The sequence below is a fragment of the Lynx canadensis genome, chromosome B2 (genome assembly GCF_007474595.2).
Source record: "Lynx canadensis isolate LIC74 chromosome B2, mLynCan4.pri.v2, whole genome shotgun sequence".
In the NCBI taxonomy this organism is placed as follows: Eukaryota; Metazoa; Chordata; class Mammalia; order Carnivora; family Felidae; genus Lynx; species Lynx canadensis.
In genome coordinates this window covers 149,289,455-149,309,032 of record NC_044307.1, presented here as the reverse complement: position 1 = coordinate 149,309,032, position 19,578 = coordinate 149,289,455, and the positions used below count along the sequence as shown (strand labels likewise).

Sequence of the window (19,578 nt, the reverse complement as noted above, 5' to 3'; positions counted from 1 at the left end):
TTCTAGTCCTGAGAAGAAAAGCCTACCTTTTTTTTTTTCTTTGTAATTCTGCATTTAGCTTTGCTTTGTTTTTATTTGGTAATATTTTTATTGTAATGTTCTCATGGCGATTGAAACTAAGATCTCGCCAGGATTCCTTTTGTGAGCAGAGAAATTGTTTTCTTCAGATGTTACTATATCTGTGAGTACTTTCTGGAATTATATCATAAGAAAAAAATCAATCACATTATAGATTAAGGACAGTCTTTTCATCTACAAGGAGCTGGTGTCTGTAGAGTCCCCCACAATGCTTGAGCGTAGCGTGCTACGTGAATAGCTTGTTATATTTAGATCGCGCACACAAACTCACAAAGGCTGAAGTGCTAAGAAGTGGGCTAGATAGTTCTTAGAATAGAGCACGGAGGCCCCTTTCTCTTCTCAATTCCGTGTTAGAAAATGCTCTATAATCTTTGTTTAGATATGAGACACTCTGCTCACAGACAAACTTGCTAATGTTTTTACATTTTTATTTGAATGTGATTTCTATGATTATGTGCTTTCCAAGATTTTCACAGGGTATAAAAAAAACTATTAGCAATTAAACTTTTGCTTAATTTTAGTTACACGCTTGGCAGCATATAGGGTATATCCAGCCAGAAGTCTGCATATACTCTTTTCTTTGGCAGAGAAAAAGGAAGGGATTCTAGCAACATGCATCACTGTTTAAATTAACCAATACAAATTACCACAAGCGCTATATCTCAACTTTTTCCTTTTTTGATATAGGTTATAGTTTCAACGGACCACCCTGTCGAGTCTAAAATTCATGTGCGTGGTTTGGCGGGGGCCAGACTCTGGCTATCAGATGGTGGAACCATCAGTTACTTGTGGGTATTTGAATTTGACTTAATTAAAAGTAGATAACATTAAAAATGTAATTCCTCAGCCACCTTTCAAGCACCCCGTAGCCCCCTATGATGGCCACACGTATGGGCAGCACAGATCTAGAACATTCCATCATCACAGAAAGTGCTACTGGGCAACGTTAGTCTAGAATATACATATTTCATAAGCAGGGCTGAAATGGAAATGTTTCCACGATACTTTTTAACTTGTAATGAAGAAAAAGACGCAGTTTCATGTAGATTCTTTGTGGACCAGAAACCAAAATACACATACGAACTTGACAGTTTGCTTCGTACTGTTTTCACTTAGCATGTAACATACTTGCCTTTGTGGAACCCAATGCCTGTGTGTTTTGTCTGGCTTTCATTTAGACAAAGGGAGGAAAGTGTGAGAATAACAAAGATGATTACACGGTCACAGTGTTTCTCTGGCTTAATATCGAAAAATCTGGTTCAAACGCGGACGCGGCAAGGCTTTGGGTGGGGTTAGTACGTTAACTGCCCTTCGTTGACATTCAAGGAAAACTGATTTCACAGACCAGTTTGGACTCCCTGTCTTTTTTCCCCGAGTACTCTTTGGATTTCTAGCCCTACGTTATCATTATTGACATATTTATCATTTGTTTGTGACAGGTTAAGCTTCAAAAGTTCTTCGAAATACCACACGATAGGATTCTTTCCATAGGTGTTCTGACGCTATTAAGGCATAATCTTGCATTTCCCTATAAGTATGGAAATGTTTGAGAGATAAATGAAACAATGTTTATTTATTTTTGAGAGAGAGAGAGAGCGCATGAGTGGGGGAGATGCAGAGAGGCAGACAGAGGATCTGAGGCGGGCTCTGTGCTGACAGCAGAGAGCCTGACGCGGGGCTTGAACTCACCAACCGTGAGATCATGACCCGACCCAAAGTCGGATGCTCAATCGACTGAGCCACCCAGGTGCCCCAAGTGAGCACATTTAAAACAAATGGCTACCTTATACCACATACCAAAATTACCCCAAAATAGATCAAAGGCCTTAATGTAAAAGCTAAAACTATAAAGCCCTTAGAAGAAACATAGTTGTAAACTGTATGGGTTCAGTATAGACAATGCTTTCCTACATAGGACAGTGAAAGCACAGACGTCGAGGGAACAAACGGAAACCAGGCCTCATCAAAATCAAAGATGTTTGTACTTCAAAGCACATTATCAAAATGAGAAGACCAACCCACAGGTGGGAGGACATATTTGCAAATCACAGGATCTACTGTCTGGAATATATAAAGAGCTCTTGGACTCAACGATAAAAGGACAAATGGTTAGTAGTTAAAAATGAATAGATATTTCTCTCAGGAAGACATACAAATAAATGGCCAACAGACACATGAAAAAATGCTCGACACCATTAGTCACTAGATAAATGCAAATCAAAATCACCTTGAGACACTCCTTCGCACCCATTAGGATGGTTAACATGAAATATACAGGCATCAAATGCCAGGAAGGGCGTGGGAAAATTGGAACCCCTTGTGCACCATTGATGGGAGAGGAAAAATGGTGCAGCCACTATGGAAAACAGTGTGGCAGTTTCTCGAAGAGTTAAACATACAGACACCCTATGGCCTCCCAGTGCCACCAGTAAATATATACCCAAGGTCACTGAAATTGTGCATTCACGTGAAAACTCATATTAGAGCGTTGATAGGAGTAATGGGAGAATAGCACCAAAGTGGAAACAGCCCAAATATCTATCTACCGATAGATCAACAAAATGGGGTATGTTCACACCATGGAACATGGTTATTCAGCCATAAAAAGGAGGAAGCACCGATAACATGCTGCAACATGGATGAGCCTTAAGAAGACCATGCCAAGCGAAAGAAGCCCGTCACAGTGACCACCCACTGCGTGATTCCACTTCCATGAAGGGCCTGGGGTGGGCGGAGCCACAGAGACGGACGTAGGCGAATGATTGCCAGGAGCTGGGCACAGAACGGACAGAGAGTGAATTCTCAGCGGTGTGGCCTTTCCCTTGGGGGTGAGGCATGTTCTGGAAGTAGATGGTGGTAATGGCCACACAGCCTTGGGAGAGTACGGACCCCACTGAATAAGGTGCGCTTTTAAAGGGTGCGTCTGATGCTCTGTAGGCGTATATTATATCCCAATCAAATATTTTATTTTTTATTTATTTTTTAAATGTTTGTTTTTGAGAGAGAGAGAGAGAGAGAGAGAGAGACAGAGCACAAGCGGGGAGGGGCAGAGAGAGAGGGAGACCCAGAATCGAAAGCAGGATCTAGGCTCTGAGCTGTCAGCACAGAGCCCGACGCGGGGCTCGAACCCACGGACCGTGAAACGGTGACCTGAGCCGAAGTCGGATGCTCAACCGACCGAACCACCCAGGTGCCCCGCAATCAAATATTCTAAAATAAATGTACATTTACGTGGACATAATTCTTGTTTTCTCTCTGTGACCCCTTAAGCTCATAACAAGTCATTTGTTTGCAGGGCCATCTGACCCAACAGAGGGAAAGAATCTGAGCACAAGTGGCAGAACGTAAGGAGAGGTGTTTTGGGGTAGAAGGCATCTCTTTTCGCTTGAGCTAAAACTGAAAATTAGAAGTAGAGTGTGCTGTTTGTGAGCCAGCCAATTCAATTATAAAACAACGAGAAGTTTGAAAGACTCGAGTAGTTAGCATCTTTTTAAGTCAAAATTGCCTGTTATATAATCTTTCAACGGCTGCACAGAAGAGCCCTGAGTCACATAGCGTTCCCACACGTGTCCAAAGTTTGAAATAAATGGAATGATTCTGTGCGCCCTGGCCAACCGTGAAGCACATTTATTTCCATTTATTCGTCTCCATCTTTGCATCTGTGTTTAAATACCCCCGTGCCTACAGGTCTGGTGACTTCATTTCCTGGGTTCTATAAAATCCCAGCCCGGACAGACAGCTTGCAGGAAGTGGTTTTCCACATGACATGTAAACAGTAAGAAAGAGGGCATAAAAAAATAAACAACCCGACTAGTTAGCAGAACACAATTGCATGCAGAACTGACCTTAATTTGCAGACGCCTTTGGATTATCTGCTAGGGTTTCCAGGCCACCGTCTACACTTTCTGTGGGGCTTTCCAGCTGGGCACGAAACCAAATTAACAAACCAGACTTCAAACAAGGCTCTTCTGAGGCCCTGTAAGCCACGTGTTAGTAGGTACGATAAGCATATACAAGGATGAACCTGCCTATCAGGAAAAGTGTGCTCTTTCCAGGCTCGACGTTTTATTTCGAGGTGCAAAAGCAGCTGTCAGCAAACCCCTTTCTCGTGGCTCCAGTCTTTGTGGCCTGTCAGTAACGGTGGCTGTTTTCTCGTACCCGTGTTCCTTGACACTCTCACCCGGGATTATACTGCAGAGACAGTGGCCACGGGGACGGGGACTGTACAATAAGGTAGAGGGACAGGTGCCAGCAGTTAGGAACTAAGGACAGGTGTGTGGCCATTTACCTACTGGGATTTTACTGACGCTGTCTTTAAAAATATTTTCTTGTGCTTTCAGAGGAGATGTTTTAGAAAACTAAACTAGATTTTTATGTTTTTCAGTTTTATTTATTTGTTTTGAAGGAGAGAGAGCACAAGTGGGGTAGGGGCCGAGAGAGGGGGGGTGGAGAGAGAGAATCCCAAGTGGGCTCGGCACTGTCAGTGTGGAGCCCGAAGCGGGGCTCGAACTCACAAACCATGAGATCGTGACCTGAGCCGGAATCTAGAATCGGACGCTTAACTGACTGAGCCACCTAGGCGCCCCTAAACTAGATTTTTCAAACCAAAAGCAGAAAGTTTTCAACAAACTTCACTGTTTAAATTAATGGCCATAGAATATTTTTAAAAGGCTGTATCTGGGGCGCCTGGGTGGCTCAGTTGGTTAAGCGGCCAACTTCGGCTCAGGTCACGATCTCGCGGTCCGTGAGTTCGAGCCCCGCGTCGGGCTCTGTGCTGACAGCTCAGAGCCTGGAGCCTGTTTCAGATTCTGTGTCTCCCTCTCTCTGACCCTCCCCTGTTCATGCTCTGTCTCTCCCTGTCTCAAAAATAAGTAAAATGTTAAAAAAAAAAAGGCTGTATCTAAACTCTGTAGATTTTCCCAAAGGGATAATAATCACAGTAATATCGCCTCATCTACAGGGCTTGATTTTTTTTTTTTTTTTTTGCAAACAGATTTTTGGCACTAGAATATATTAAAACCAGTATGATTTCCTAAAATGGTTTGTAATGATACCTCTCATTTCTTGAGCGCATCTGAGGAAAATGCTAATATTCCTTCTTTTCCAGGTGGTAGAACTGAGATTCAAAATGATAAGTAAAATGCCCAAAGACAACCGCTAAGAATCCAAGCAGAGATTCGGATCCCGGCTCTTCCCCTGGCACAGCCCAAACGTTTAATCCCCCTGCCGCACTGCTCCAACCACAGGTTTTCTCCTACAGTCTATGGTGACCTGGATTTTGTCACATAAAGGCAGCATTTCAAGGTAGTCAGGCACGCTGTTAACGCACTCCGCCATGCGCTAGCTGAGGGGGATCTCGGGCCTCAGTTTCTTCATGTATGATATGGGGAGTAATGAAATGGAAGTTATTATTTCTACCTTCTGGTTGTCGTCAAGCTCTCAGAACAGCACTGGACCATGGACGCATTCATTCAGACGTAGCTGTTACTGTGGGCAAAAGGTTTTCTGTGCCTCCAGCTCAAGGTCAGACCAGGTAGAATGCGCAGTGCTGAAACATTTGTGTCCTTCAGTGCGAGTGCGAGTAACACAAAGCCACTTAAGTAGGCCTTTAAAACTGTATGATGGGGGCGCCCCGGGGGGCTCAGTCGGTTAAGCATCTGACTTCAGCTCAGGTCATGATCTCGCAGTTCGCGAGTTCGAGCCCTGCTTCGAGTTCTGTGCTGACGGCTCGGAGCCTGGAGCCTGCTGCGGGTTCTGTGTCTCCTTCTCTCTGCCCCTCCCTCGCTTGTGCTCAGTCTCTCTCTCTCTCAAAAATAAATAAACATCACAAAAAATAGTAAAACCTGATTGTTTGGCTAGACAGATAGGGCAGAAAAATATGAAATGAATAGCGATATGAAATATTTGAACGAAATCCCCAAAATACAAGAACTCTCACAGTGGGATTTTCAGGAGAAAAACATTTTGGCGATGTCTTTAAGGAAGGAAGAAACAGGTGAGCCGATGGCCCTCTGGAGAGTTGCTGACCAATAGTGTGAATACTGGGCTGGGGGGGAGGGACCCCGGACACAGGCCATCCTCCAGTAACTGTGCAAACGTCCCAGCTGCTAATGAGCGCTGACTGTGTCCTACAAATCTTGATCACATATGGGTCAGTGAGTCACCAGATTTTAGACCAAGCCTTGTGTTCGTCTGTGGCCAATTTTTGGCATAAACAATTTCCTTTATTCTCCTTCCCAGACTTTAAAAGTGTTTGTCATTGCTGGAGTAGGTTCCTTTCTTCTTTTGTTTTCCCTCCTTCCCCTTTTCTTTGTCCTTTTCCTTCCTTGCTCCTTTCCTTCCTTCTTACTCTCTGTTGTGTGCAAGACCTCGGGGGAATCTCCATGTCTGAAACATTCGCAGCAGGAGTGTGGGACACCCGCCGTTGGGGAGAGAGGGACACTGTCCCCAGAGCTGGCTGACCAAGCTGAATATAGGCCACGTAGAAAAGGGTGCTAATTATTTGCCTGAGAACAATTATGGGTGAGTGACAAAGCTTTTCCCAGTCTAAAGTGACAGAAGAAAAAGAATGCATAGTGAAATTTTCACAGAGTGACACTTACAGCCTAGCAGTTGCTGTATGTCTGTGTTCTAATTCACTGTTTTGCAAGGATCCATTGTGTGATGTGACTGTAAAACATAGTTACAGAACAGGTTTACAAAACTGGAAATTGGCTTTCTCGTGTCTCTCCCAGCCCCACCATCTTTTCTTTAAAATGTTTCTGAACTCTAAACGTCTGGTAACCACTGATCGTGAGTGGTAATGAACCTTTAAAAAGGTTATTTAGAAAGGCCACACACTGGATTTCCACGAGGGGTGGAAGCCGATGGTCATTGACCAGGCACACAGGTACTTCCGGTCACTGACCGTAGTTCTGGCCACACAGCCGATGTATTGTTTAAATATTTATAGGGGCGTCTGGGTGGCTCAGTCGGTTAAGCATCCGACTGTAGATTTTGGCCCAGGTCGTGATCTCGCAGTTCCTGAGTTCGGGCCCCATGTTGGGCTCCATGCTGGTAGTGTGGAGCCTGCTTAGAATTCTTTCTCTCTGCCCCTCCCCAGCTCTCTCTTTCTCTCTCTCAAAGTTAATATATAAACTTTAAAGAGAAAGTTAAAAAATTGAACAAAATATTGATATGATAGTTTACATCTCATTTTTCTTTGAAAAAAATGATATTTTGTTAACTGCTGTATTAATTATAGCAGATATAATATGCATATGGCTTATAATTACATATTAATTATTCGCATCAAAACACCAAGCTTTTTATGTTTATAATAACGGAGCCTGCTTTTTTAATCTATTTTTTTTTTATTTTTTTTTTCAACGTTTATTTATTTTTGGGACAGAGAGAGACAGAGCATGAACGGGGGAGGGGCAGAGAGAGAGGGAGACACAGAATCCGAAACAGGCTCCAGGCTCTGAGCCATCAGCCCAGAGCCCGACGCGGGGCTCGGACTCACGGACCGCGAGATGGTGACCTGAGCCAAAGTCGGACGCTTAACCGACTGAGCCACCCAGGCGCCCCTTTAATCTGCTATTTTTAAGCATCTAGTTGTGACATGATATCTTAACCTCATGTTGATCATTTTGAATCTAAAGAAAAAGCCAGAGGCGCCTGGGTGGCTCAGTTGGTTAAGTGTCCGACTCTCGGTTTCAGCTCAGGTCATGATCTCACAGTCTGTGGGATCAAGCCCCACGGCAGGCTCTGTGCTGAGAGCATAGAGGCTGCTTGGGATTCTCTCTCTCCTTCTCTCTCTGCCCCTCCCCTGCATTCTCTCTCTCTCTCTCTCTCTCTCTCTCCCTCTCTCTCTCTCTACGTCAATAAAGAAACATTTTAAAAAATAACAACAAAAAAGAAAAAACCAGACTTGTATATCAAGCAAAACTGAGGGGAAATTGAAAAACATTCTTACAAAATTATGAAGGACCCAGCAGAGATCTTGCCAGTGACCCGCTGACGGAGTAAAGAATATTAACTGACGGGGGAATTATTATCTGATACCGTTCCCCTGACTTCCCAAGGTCATTACTTGACTTACTTCCTGTGTGTGAATTTCTGGGGCATTTACATTTTTTTTTTTTTTTTTTTTTTTTTTTTTTTTAAATTTTTTTTTTTCAACGTTTATTTTTGGGACAGAGAGAGACAGAGCATGAACGGGGGAGGGGCAGAGAGAGAGGGAGACACAGAATCGGAAACAGGCTCCAGGCTCTGAGCCATCAGCCCAGAGCCTGACGCGGGGCTCGAACTCACGGACCGCGAGATCGTGACCTGGCTGAAGTCGGACGCTTAACCGACAGCGCCACCCAGGCGCCCCTGGGGCATTTACATTTTCTAGCTGCAGTGGGAAATGTAACGTCCCTTCTTACCTTCCTGTGTTTTCAGTCATCTCTATGAGATTGAGCGTAAACTTTTTGGGGCAGACCAGAAATGGGCTTTGAGGCCAACTGGCCCCGGGCAGATCCCAAACCCACAACCTCCCAAACTCTGGGCCCCTGCCCTGTGGCTTGCCAGCTATGGGACCTGGGACAAGTCCCTAAATTTCTGTGAACTCAATGATCTCACCTTTAAAGTGATCATGATAATGCCCGTTTTAAAGGATTAGATAAAAATGGGGCACAATCAGAGGGCACAAGTGTTAGCCCTTAATCTCCCTCCAGTCTGGAAGGCCCCCCTATTTTATTCTTTTGAATGCATCCAGCAAGATGCTTAGCACACACGCTTCACTCAGTCATCGTTCAATAATATTTATTGAAAACCTGTGAGCAGGTATAATGAGAGAAGCATGGGGAGGAGATCAACAAACCTGGCCCAGGCCAACTAAACAGCCGTGTGATATAGGAAACGTACCCAGGCCTTAACTTTCTCATCTTTAAAGTGGGGCAGTCTAATGAATAATTGCTTGAAGTAGAAAGGGAAGGATGCCGGAAAGGAAGGATGCTGGAAGGGAAGAAGGTAGAGGAAGAAGGAGGAAAGAAGCCAAGGTTGAAATAAATGCTTTCGGTGAACCGTGAGTCCTGAGAAGGCAAAAGCCATGAACGTGGCCACAGAGAAGAGTTAATTCATATGGAACTGTTTGCTTCTAAGTTAGGTTTCATCATTCAAAATAAAGGAAAGAAACATTAGAATACGTTTTTCTAAAGGGAGCAGCGTGATGGTGCGAACCAATGCCCTTGGGAAATCCAGTGGCCGCGTCTGGCACAAAGGCAAAGCCACGGATCACCTGACCGTGTCCACGGCAGGCCTGAGCTTGGAGAAGCACCGGGCACGCCGGGAGCACTCATGAAATGTCAGTTATGATGACGGTACTAATAATTATAACATCAGTTATACATATTTTATATATATAGTTAGACTTATAATACCAGCGTCATTAGCATCACCCTGCTGGCTGGGATACACAAACACTATCATTCTATTAAATATACAGTGCATCGTAAATTGCCCCTTTATATGTAATAAGACGCCTCCTGGAAATAAAGTTTGAGTAGAGAGCACTTAGGAACCTTAGAGCTTCACAGTAAAGAACTGGATGAAAAGTGCCCACCGACAAAGCAAAGAAACATGTTAGAACCTTGTAGAGTCAGTAGCAGATGGGACGCCGAAGGATGGTGATGAATATCCGGGGGGGAAGCGCAATCCTCGCGCATGTTTTTTCTTTAACGTTGGCATTGGCGCAGCAGCCAATTCCACGTTTGGGAGCAACTAGCTTGGAAATGAGTTTCGAGGAATCAGCAGGCGGAGGTGCGTGCCGGGAGTTCTCCCCGCGGCCGCAGGGAGTGGCCCAGGGACCGGCTGGGGGACTGGCTGGCCTTCCGCTCACTTGCTCCGGGCTGGGAGACAGTGGAGGAAGAATGAATGAAATCACAGTTAAACTCCAGCCAGGGATAGGAAGCGTGTGCTGCTGCGGCCTGGGGCCTCTGCTGCGCCCCCTTGGAGCTCCTCTGTGCCGCACTGTCCCCTGCGCCTGGCTGGAGGGCCTGTGCTGATAGAAACTTCGGGAACATCAACCTGCGGTTATGCCCGAGTCTCATCGCAGCGCTCATGGAAGATGGAAACAAGCCGCCAGCTCTGCTTCCCTGCAAAGCCCGACCCCCAGAAATGACGTCAGGCTCCCCGGGCGGCGTGTCCAGCCTCCTATCCAGTCCCCCAAGGATTTCTTCTCTGTGATCCTTGAAAAAGAAAGTTTATCGGCCATGCGATCCCTCGCCACTGTGAAGCTGGAGCCCCCGGAGATGCTGACAAGGCGTCCGGGGAGCCGTGGGTGCGCGTCTGGCCACGGGATGAACCACGGAGACCCAGAGCATCCTGGCCGCCGCAGAGAAGGCTGGCGCCTCTACAGAACCCGCCCGGGGACTTCTGGAGATGATCTCGACACCAAAGGTGAAGAGGGAGCTGGAGGAGACCTCGAGGCAGCCCGCAAATATTGGGCCTTTGGGCTGCCCGTCCGCCTGGCGCATCTGGACGGCCAAAGCCACGTGCTGTTGGGCTCGGCCTGGATGGAACACTGGGACACCGGCCGGGAGAGAAGCCATAAATGCCAGACTTTAAGGATGGGCAAGGGGAAACAAACTACCGCAATCAAACAGCAGACCGTGTGCTTACCCTTCTTCCACCATGTGACGCTAGGAGTCTGGTTTCCCTGTCTGACAGAGGCTCCTCTGTGGCCCTCGGGACGCCGGGGAGAGGGCTGTGTGGGACACCCTCTGCCTTTAGTCTCGTGGCTGCTCTTACTTCCGTGCCTCACAGATGCCTTTCAAGAGCCCCAAGCTCTGCGTCTCCCAGAATAAGCCTAATGCCATCAGGCATAAAAAATATATCACACTCCAAGATGAGAAAGCTTTGTGACTGGGCAACTCTTGCTGTATTGACTGTACATGGAAAGAGAAGGAAGTAAAATAACTTAAGGGGTGTCTTTGGTCCTTAAAAAGAAAACATTTCTAGAGAAGAGTCATGGGGTTAGATCGCATACGATTTATTCTAGAATCAGAATCCCTTTAGGTTCAAAAATAAAAAACTGAAATTAGGGGCGCCTGGGTGGCTCAGTCGGTTAAGCAGCCGACTTCGGCTCAGGTCATGATCTCGCGGTCCGTGAGTTCGAGCCCCGCGACGGGCTCTGTGCTGACAGCTCGGAGCCTGGAGCCTGTTTCAGATTCTGTGTCTCCCTCTCTCTGACCCTCCCCCGTTCATGCTCTGTCTCTCTCTGTCTCAAAAATAAATAAACGTTAAAAAAAAAAATTAAAAAAAACCCCTGAAATTAGCATTGGTTGGACACGTTGATTTTTATCAATATGTACAATTGAGCACAAAATGATTTTATATGAGGCGAAACAGAAACAGAATTTCTTCCCGGATGTGGTTTAGAGCTCACCTTTCAGCCCACCTCAAGTATAGTTTAGTAAACATGGAAAAGATGAGAGTGGAAAAGTAATTAAAGCCACCGCGGAGGCCCAGGGACCTACATGATCGGGGCACTTCACAAACTGCTCTGGGTGTAATTTTCCACACTTTCAGTGAGGAGATTGGACTAGGTCACCTTCAGACGTGGCTATGTCATGATCTATCCGATAGGTGAAGAACTCTGCCGGCTGCAAATGGTCTTTGGAAACCCATGAGCAAGGCGATGCGTTGTGGCAGTCTGATCCTTAATACTCTTTTCTTCACCTTGGGAGTGGGTTTGAGCCTTTGGGGCCACGTTGTCACAGAGAGGAAGGAGACAAACCGAGGTCTTAGAGAGCCCGTCGCTTCTCTCCTTGCGAAAAAGGCAACGCACCGTGTGCCGGGCCCCAGTGAGGAATGGTTTGGCCCTGAAAAGGGGGCAGGTCCTCGCTTCGCCGGACCCCATCCTCTCATGCCAAGTGAGAATCCGTGGATTCAGGATGTCCCCGCACCTTTATTCCTTGCATTGCATTTGTCATGCATCACGACGCTCACCTCTGTCAGGAAGTAGCCTGGGACACTTGAATACCATCTAAGGTTATTAAAAACACCCCAAAGTCTGCATGAAACACTTTGTTCTGTGTCCCATCTTCTTTCTAAAATGTATTTTTGGACATGTCCCAAAAAGTTTCCCCCCCTTCACCTGGGCAGAACTGCCCGAGTGACGAAGTCTCACAACCGCTGCGGGCATCACGGGATTGTCCCCGTCTCGAGAAGTGGGCACGGGGTTCCCAGGGCCCCTTTCTCTCGCCAGCGGCCAGCACACCGTGGGCATCACATCTGCACTTACAGCAACTTAAGCCTGTCTGGTATCTTTTCATTTTGCTGTAAGTAAATGAATGTTTTCCAAACCTCATGACATGGTAAGGGGAAGTCGCACCAGACTTCAGGGCAACAAATGCCATGGCTGTCTAGAATAAGGGACTGAGGTGCAGACCTTGAGTAAACCAGATTGGGCAACAAGGTTGGCGATGCACGAACCTTCTGAAAGAGCCTCGTCAAAGAAACAATACACATGAAGGTTCAATTTCCTGCCATTTTTTAGGGATTTTTCCTCTGGAGAACTACAAATGAGCCTGAAAATGATTAGAAACCAGGGGCGCCTGGGTGGCTCAGTTGGTTGAGCGTCCAACTTCAGTTCAGGTCATGATCTCTCGGTTCATGGTTTCGAGCCCCATGTTGGTCTCTGTGCTGACAGCTTGGAGCCTGGAGCCTGCTTCGGATTCTGTGTCTCCCTTTCTCTCTACACCTCCCCTGCTTGTGTGCCCTCTCTCTCAAAAATAAATAAACATTAAAAAAAATTAGAAATCAAAATAAGCATATCATTTTTTCAGAAGAAAAATCAACCTTATAAACTTGCTAATTCCCTTTAAATTATTTTATAAATCAATATTCCAATAAACATATGAAAATTATTTTTAAGAAGATAAGGTGATTCTAAAGCTCACCTGGCAAAATAAATACATTGAAAGTTGCCCTACAGAAATAAAACCTCAGTAATTAAAACCACGATAAAGCCATATGATACACCTAATTCAGTGCAGGAGAATAGAAAGTCCAGAAGTAGGCCCAAACACATGAGAGAATTTTGTATCCCCTGAATGGACTGGTCAATAAATGATATCAGAAAATATTGCTGGGGTGCCTGGCTGGCTCACTCAGTTAAGCATCCGACTTCAGCTCAGGTCATGTTCTCTCGGTTCGTGGTTTCGAGCCCCACGTAAGGCTCCGTGCTGACAGCTTGGAGTCTGGAACCTGCTTCGCATTCTGTGTCTCCCTCTCTCTGCTCCTCCCCCACTCACACTCTGTCTCTCTCTCAAGAATAAATATGTTTTAAAAAATTTTTAAAGAAAATATTGTTGCCATCTAGAAAAAACCCGTACATGGATCTATATTTCATGCTGCACCTCAGGATAAATCCTAAATGAATAAAAGATTTAAATTAAAAAAAAAGTCATCAAAACTCTAGAAGAAATATAAGAATTCTTTTATAAACACAGCAAAGTAATGGCCTTTCTAACTGTATTTGAAAATTCAGAAGGCATGATTCCAAAACCAGACAGAGACCCCACTAAAAAGGAGAACTATAGACCAATTTCCCTGATGAACATGGATGCAAAAATCCTCAACAAGATATTAGCCAACCGGATCCAGCAATACATTAAAAAAATTATTCACCACGACCAAGTGGGATTTTTACCTGGGATGTAGGGCTGGTTCAATATCGACAAAGCAATTAATGTGATTCATCACATCAATAAAAGAAAGGACAAGAACCATATGATCCTCTCAGTAGATGCAGAGAAAGCATTTGACAAAATACAGCATCCTTTCTTGATAAAAACCCTCAAGAAAGTAGGGATAGAAGGATCATACCTCAAGATGATAAAAACCATATACGAGCAACCCAACACTTATATCATCCTCAATGGGGAAAAAAATGAGAGCTTTCCCCCTAAGGTCAGGAACAAGACAGGGATGTCCACTCTCGACACTGTTATTCAACATAGTATTGGAAGGCTTGGCACTCTGCAATCAGACGATGCAAAGAAATAAATGGCATCCAAATCGGCCAGGAGGAAGTCAAACTTTCACTCTTCACAGATGACATGATACTCTATATGGAAAACCCAAAAGATTCCACCAAAAAACTTCTAGAACTGATTCATGAATTCAGCAAAGTTGCAGGATAGAAAATCAATGCACAGAAATCAGTTGCATTCCTATACACCAACAATGAAGCAACAGAAAGAGAAATCAAGGAATCGATCCCATTTACAGTTGCACCAAAAACCATAAAATACCTAGGAATAAATCTAACCAAAGAGGTGAAAAATCTATACACTGAAAACTATAGAAAGCTTATGAAAGAAATTGAAGAAGACACAAAGAAATGGAAAAAGATTCCATGCTCCTGGATAGGAAGAACAAATATTGGTAAGATGTCGATACTACCCAAAGCAATCTACATATTCAGTCCTATCAAAGTAACACCAGCATTCTTCACAGAGCTAGAACAAATAATCCTAAAATTTGTATGGAACCAGAAAAGACCCCGAATAGCCAAAGCAATCTTGAAAAAGGAAACCAAAGCAGGAGGCATCACAATCCCAGACCTCAAGCTATACTACAAAGCTGTAATCATCAAGACAGTATGGTACTGGCACAAGAACAGACACTCAGATCAATGGAATAGAATAGAGAACCCAGAAATGGACCCACAAACATATGGGAAACTAATCTTTGACAAAGCAGGAAGAATATCCAATGGAATAAAGACAGTCTCTTCAGCAAGTGGTGCTGGGAAAACTGGACAGCAAAATGCAGAAAAATGAACCTGGACCACTTTCTTACCCCAGACACAAAAATAAACTCAAAGTGGATGAAAGACCTCAATGTAAGACAGGAAGCAATCAAAATCCTCGAGGAGAAAGCAGGCAAAAACCTCTTTGATCTTGCCCGCAGCAACTTCTTACTCAACATGTCTCCAGAGGCAAGGGAAACAAAAGCAAAAATGAACTAATAGGACCTCATCAAAATTAAAAGCTTCTGCACAGCGAAGGAAACAATCAGCAAAACTAAAAGGCAACCGACAGAATGGGAGAAGATATTTGCAAATGACATATCAGATAAAGGGTTAGTATCCAAAATCTACAAAGAACTTATCAAACTCAACACCCCCCCAAAAAAAATAGTCCAGTGAAGAAATGGGCAAAAGACATGAATAGACACTTCTCTAAGGAAGACATCCAGATGGCCAACCGACACATGAAAAAATGCTCCACATCACTCATCATCAGGGAAATACAAATCAAAACCACAATGAGATACCACCTGACATCTGGCAGAATGGCTAACATGAACAACTCAGGCAACAACAGATGTTGGCGAGGATGCAGAGAAAGAGGATCTCTTTTGCACTGTTGGTGGGAATGCAAGCTGGTGCAGCCGCTCTGGAAAACAGTATGGAGGTTCCTCAAAAAACTAAAAATAGAACTACCCTACGACCCAGCAATTGCACTATTAGGCATTTATCCACGGGATACAGGAGTGCTGTTTCGAAGAGGCATATGCACCCCAGTGTTTATAGCAGCACTATCAACAATAGCCAAAGTATGGAAAGAGCCCCAATGTCCATTGATGGATGAGTGGAGAAAGAAAATGTGGTTTATATATACAATGGAGTATTACTTGGCAATCAAAAGGAATGAAATCTTGCCATTGGCAACTATGTGGATGGAATTGGAGGGTATTATGCTAAGTGAAATTAGTCAGAGAAAGACAAAAATCATATGACTTCACTCATAGGAGGACTTTAAGAGGCAAAACAGATGAACATAAGGGAAGGGAAACAAAAATAATATAAAACCAAGGAGAGGGACAAAACAGAAGAGACTCATAAATCTGGAGAACAAACTCAGGGTTGCTGGAGGGGTTGTGGGAGGGGGGATGGGCTAAATGGGTAAGGGGCATTAAGGAATTTACTCCTGAAATCATTGCTTCACTATTACTAACTGATTTGGATGTAAATCTTAAAAAATAAAAAAATAAAGTTAAATTATATTTAAAAAAAGAAGATGGCATGAAAGGTATGATTGATATATTTAACCTTGTTTAAAAAGAGAACTCCTCCAATACACCATAAACAAAGTAAAACAGAAAGGAAAAAATGGAAAAGAAATTGGTAACTCCCACAAGACAACAAGAAAAAGACTGATATATTAACAGAAGAAGGGAGGGGCACAAAAGACACGAACACTGAATTCACAGAAAAGGAAATAAGAGTGACCCATAAACATACGAACAGTGCTCAGCCTCCCCACTGAGATACCATTTGTCACGTACAACTTGAAAAAAACAAGGTTTTAAGAAAATGGGCATAGTCATATATTGCCAGCAAAGAACGGTCTGGCCACATCCATCAAAAGTACAAAGATGTATGATGCTTTGAATAGCTTCATTTTTTACCTGTTTTTTTTTTTAAGTTTATTTATTTTGAAAGAGACACCATGAGTGGGGGAGGAGCAGAGAGAGAGGGAGAGAGAGAGAGAGAGAGAGAGAGAGAGAATCCCAAGGAGGCTCCACACTGTCAGCACAGAGCCCTGCTCAGGGCTCGAACTCACGAACCATGAGATCATGACCTGAGCCGAAATCGAGAGTCAGACACAACCGACCACGCCACCCAGGAGCCCCTGAGTAGCTTTAAACCACCTGCTGCATGTGCCAATTCACTGTGACGTTGTCCCCAGCAGCAGAGACTAGAAACAACCTAAATGCCCACCAGGGTGGAACTGAAAGTTTGCTCTGTCCATCCACCTGCCCCTCCCCATTGTTACAAAAGAAGTGAAGTCTACATACTGAATCGGAAGGACCTCAAAGATGCGTTATTACGAGACAAATCTACAGTGCTCAACTTTGTGTTGTAACAGAGGGAAGCACATGTTCGTATTTGCTTAGATCTGCATAAAAATCTGGAAGGAGACAGAAAAGAAAGCAATAACTGTGCTCAGCTATTCGGGGGTAGTGGGTAGTAATGGTGAATGGACGGGAGGTGAGCTGTTCATATGTGACTTCTTAAAATTTTTTTTGAACACTGTGAATGCATAACCTCTCAAAAACTAAGCAAACATTTTTAAAGTAGGAAATCTGCTGGAGAAAAGTGCTTCTGGACATCTTTATCCTCCCCAAAGAACTTACCCGGTCTTTTTTTATATTGATTTTTTAAAAATTATTTCCCCAACATTTCTAGCATATCGTTATTTGAGTCATTGGGGGTTCCATCCAGGGCTGGGCTTCTCTAGAATGCCGAGTTCACGTTCCTCCTTGGAACTGGCCACCAGACAGGAACTCCCAACACCGTGCAAAGTCCATCCCAGATGTGCACAGCCACAGTGCCTGGGGGTGGGGGGGGGCGCTCTCCACGTCCTCTGTCTCCATCAGCGAGCGCCACATGGAGTTACGTGGCCAGCTGTCCTGCCTCTTCCAGATGAGTGGCATTTCCCTGTCTCCTGGGGTAGCTCCATTCATTCCCTTTACCCTACTGTTCTGTAGTTTAAATCACTGTTTATCAGCCATTCCTCCAAATTACTAGGTAAAGAACAGCTTTGAAGCTTGTTTGATAATGAAGACTAGACACCCTGCTTTCTGCGCTGTGTTTTAAGGAAAAGAGTGATTCTAGTAGCAGTGTCTTTGAGTGATGGTAGAATGACATTTATAGAGAGAAGTCTTCGGAGAAAGACTTGTATAAACACACAGAGCTTGCTCCTGAGATGCCCAGTCATGTGATCGTTTCGGAGACCTCATTTCCCCAGGCCAACCGTTTATGTTGCGAGTCTTACGAGTAAGTTTAATTAAGCACTTGAAAGGTGGTAACTTGTAATTACTATTTCACAATATGGTGAGAGTCAGGACCCTGTTAGCATGAAATAATAATTGCTAGTAAGCGATTTCATTAAAAGTGCGGCTTTTCATGAGCCAGCACAGAAACACTCAGGACCTGGACCTTCTGAGCACGGTCCCCGTAGGGGGCGGGGCGGGGGGCGGGGGGGTGCGCTGCATGTCAGTTTCATCTGGTTTCCTGTGAACAGAGGACATGAGTTCATCCTAAGAGAAGCTTTCTAGAAAAAGAAAAATAGTTATGGGAATTTATTTCTGCTTGTCCTATCACATCCCGCGTGGAGAGTGGAGGGAATTGTGTCTTTTTTCTTACGTTCTTTCATACCTAAAGTAGAGGAAGAACATGTCTAAGACATGGATGTGGTCCTTTTCTGCCACCACTCCTAGCTTGTGGGTTCACGTTAAAATCAACAAAAATTACACAAGTATTTTCAATGAGATTTTTGGGGGGGCGGGTAGGGCATGGGGATCTTTATTCTTTTTATTTCAGCTTCATTGAGGCATAATTGATGAATAAAATTGTACAACATTTAAAGTGAACCGTGTGGCGATTTCATATTAAAAAGTGATTTGTGCAAAATAAGGAGGATCTGGGGTTGTTGTTAAGTGACCATTAATACATATTGTTTTATAGTACATAGCCCAGCTCCGTCATGCCTCACTGGCTGAAGCATAAAATAAAATCAGCAACATTGCATATCAGATGTCCATTCTTCCTAGGCGTCGAAGATATCGATAAGTCATCGCTTTCCTGCCATAATGCAGTTTGGAATATTAATTCGCATCACTTTTAAAACCTCTTTTTTTTCCCACTCCTGAAGCTGATTCTTATTAATAATGGCTCCAAAAACACAACTCTTCAAAGACAGCTGTGAATTTTTATTGTCAATTATCCTTGTCCCCAACTTCCCAGTGGTTTTATTAGTCTTCCTGGAACTTCAAATATTGTGCATTCACTAAGCATGTCTGTGTAGAGAAAACTCTACTTTACTTCTTGGAGCTTCTGTTCAATTTTAAAAACAAACTTTTGTTATTGAAACAATTTACTTTTTATAATTGCAGTAAAAAAAAAATTCAAGATAAAGGCCATCTGAGAGAAGCTTATTCTTGGTGCCCCAGAAATCCGAATTCTGGCTTCATTAAATGATTTGATTTATGATGCATGTTCAGGTTCGGGAGCAAAATAACCTGTATCCTTGAGCCCAAAAGGGTGATCACCTAAGTGCTTTATATATTTTATTTACTTGACTCTTGCAACAAGATGATGAAGGAGGTACCATTATTACTGTAACTCCACAGATAAGGAAACTGGGGCTTAAGAGGCTGGGGGCGCCCGGGTGGCTCAGTTGAGCGTCCAACTTGGGCTCAGGTCATGAGCTCGAGACCCACAGTGGGCTCTCTGCTGCCTGTACGGAGTCTGCTTGGGATCCTTTGTCTCCCTCTCTCCCTCTGCCTCTCTTTCTCTCTCCTGTCAAAAAAAAAACAAAAACAAAAACAAAAAATGCGGCGCCTGGGTGGCTCTGTTGGTTAAGCGTCCAACTCCTGGTTTCAGCTCGGGTCACAATGTTGCAGTTTCTTGAGTTCGAGCCCCGCATCAGGCTCTGCGCTGACAGCTGAGCCTGG

At 44.2% G+C, this 19,578-nt stretch overlaps 1 pseudogene; it reads left to right on the top strand.

The window, feature by feature from the left end:
- Positions 1 to 9,274: 9,274 nt before the first annotated feature.
- On the top strand, positions 9,275 to 10,968 carry LOC115515023 (annotated as a pseudogene).
- The last annotated feature ends 8,610 nt before the right edge of the window (positions 10,969 to 19,578 follow it).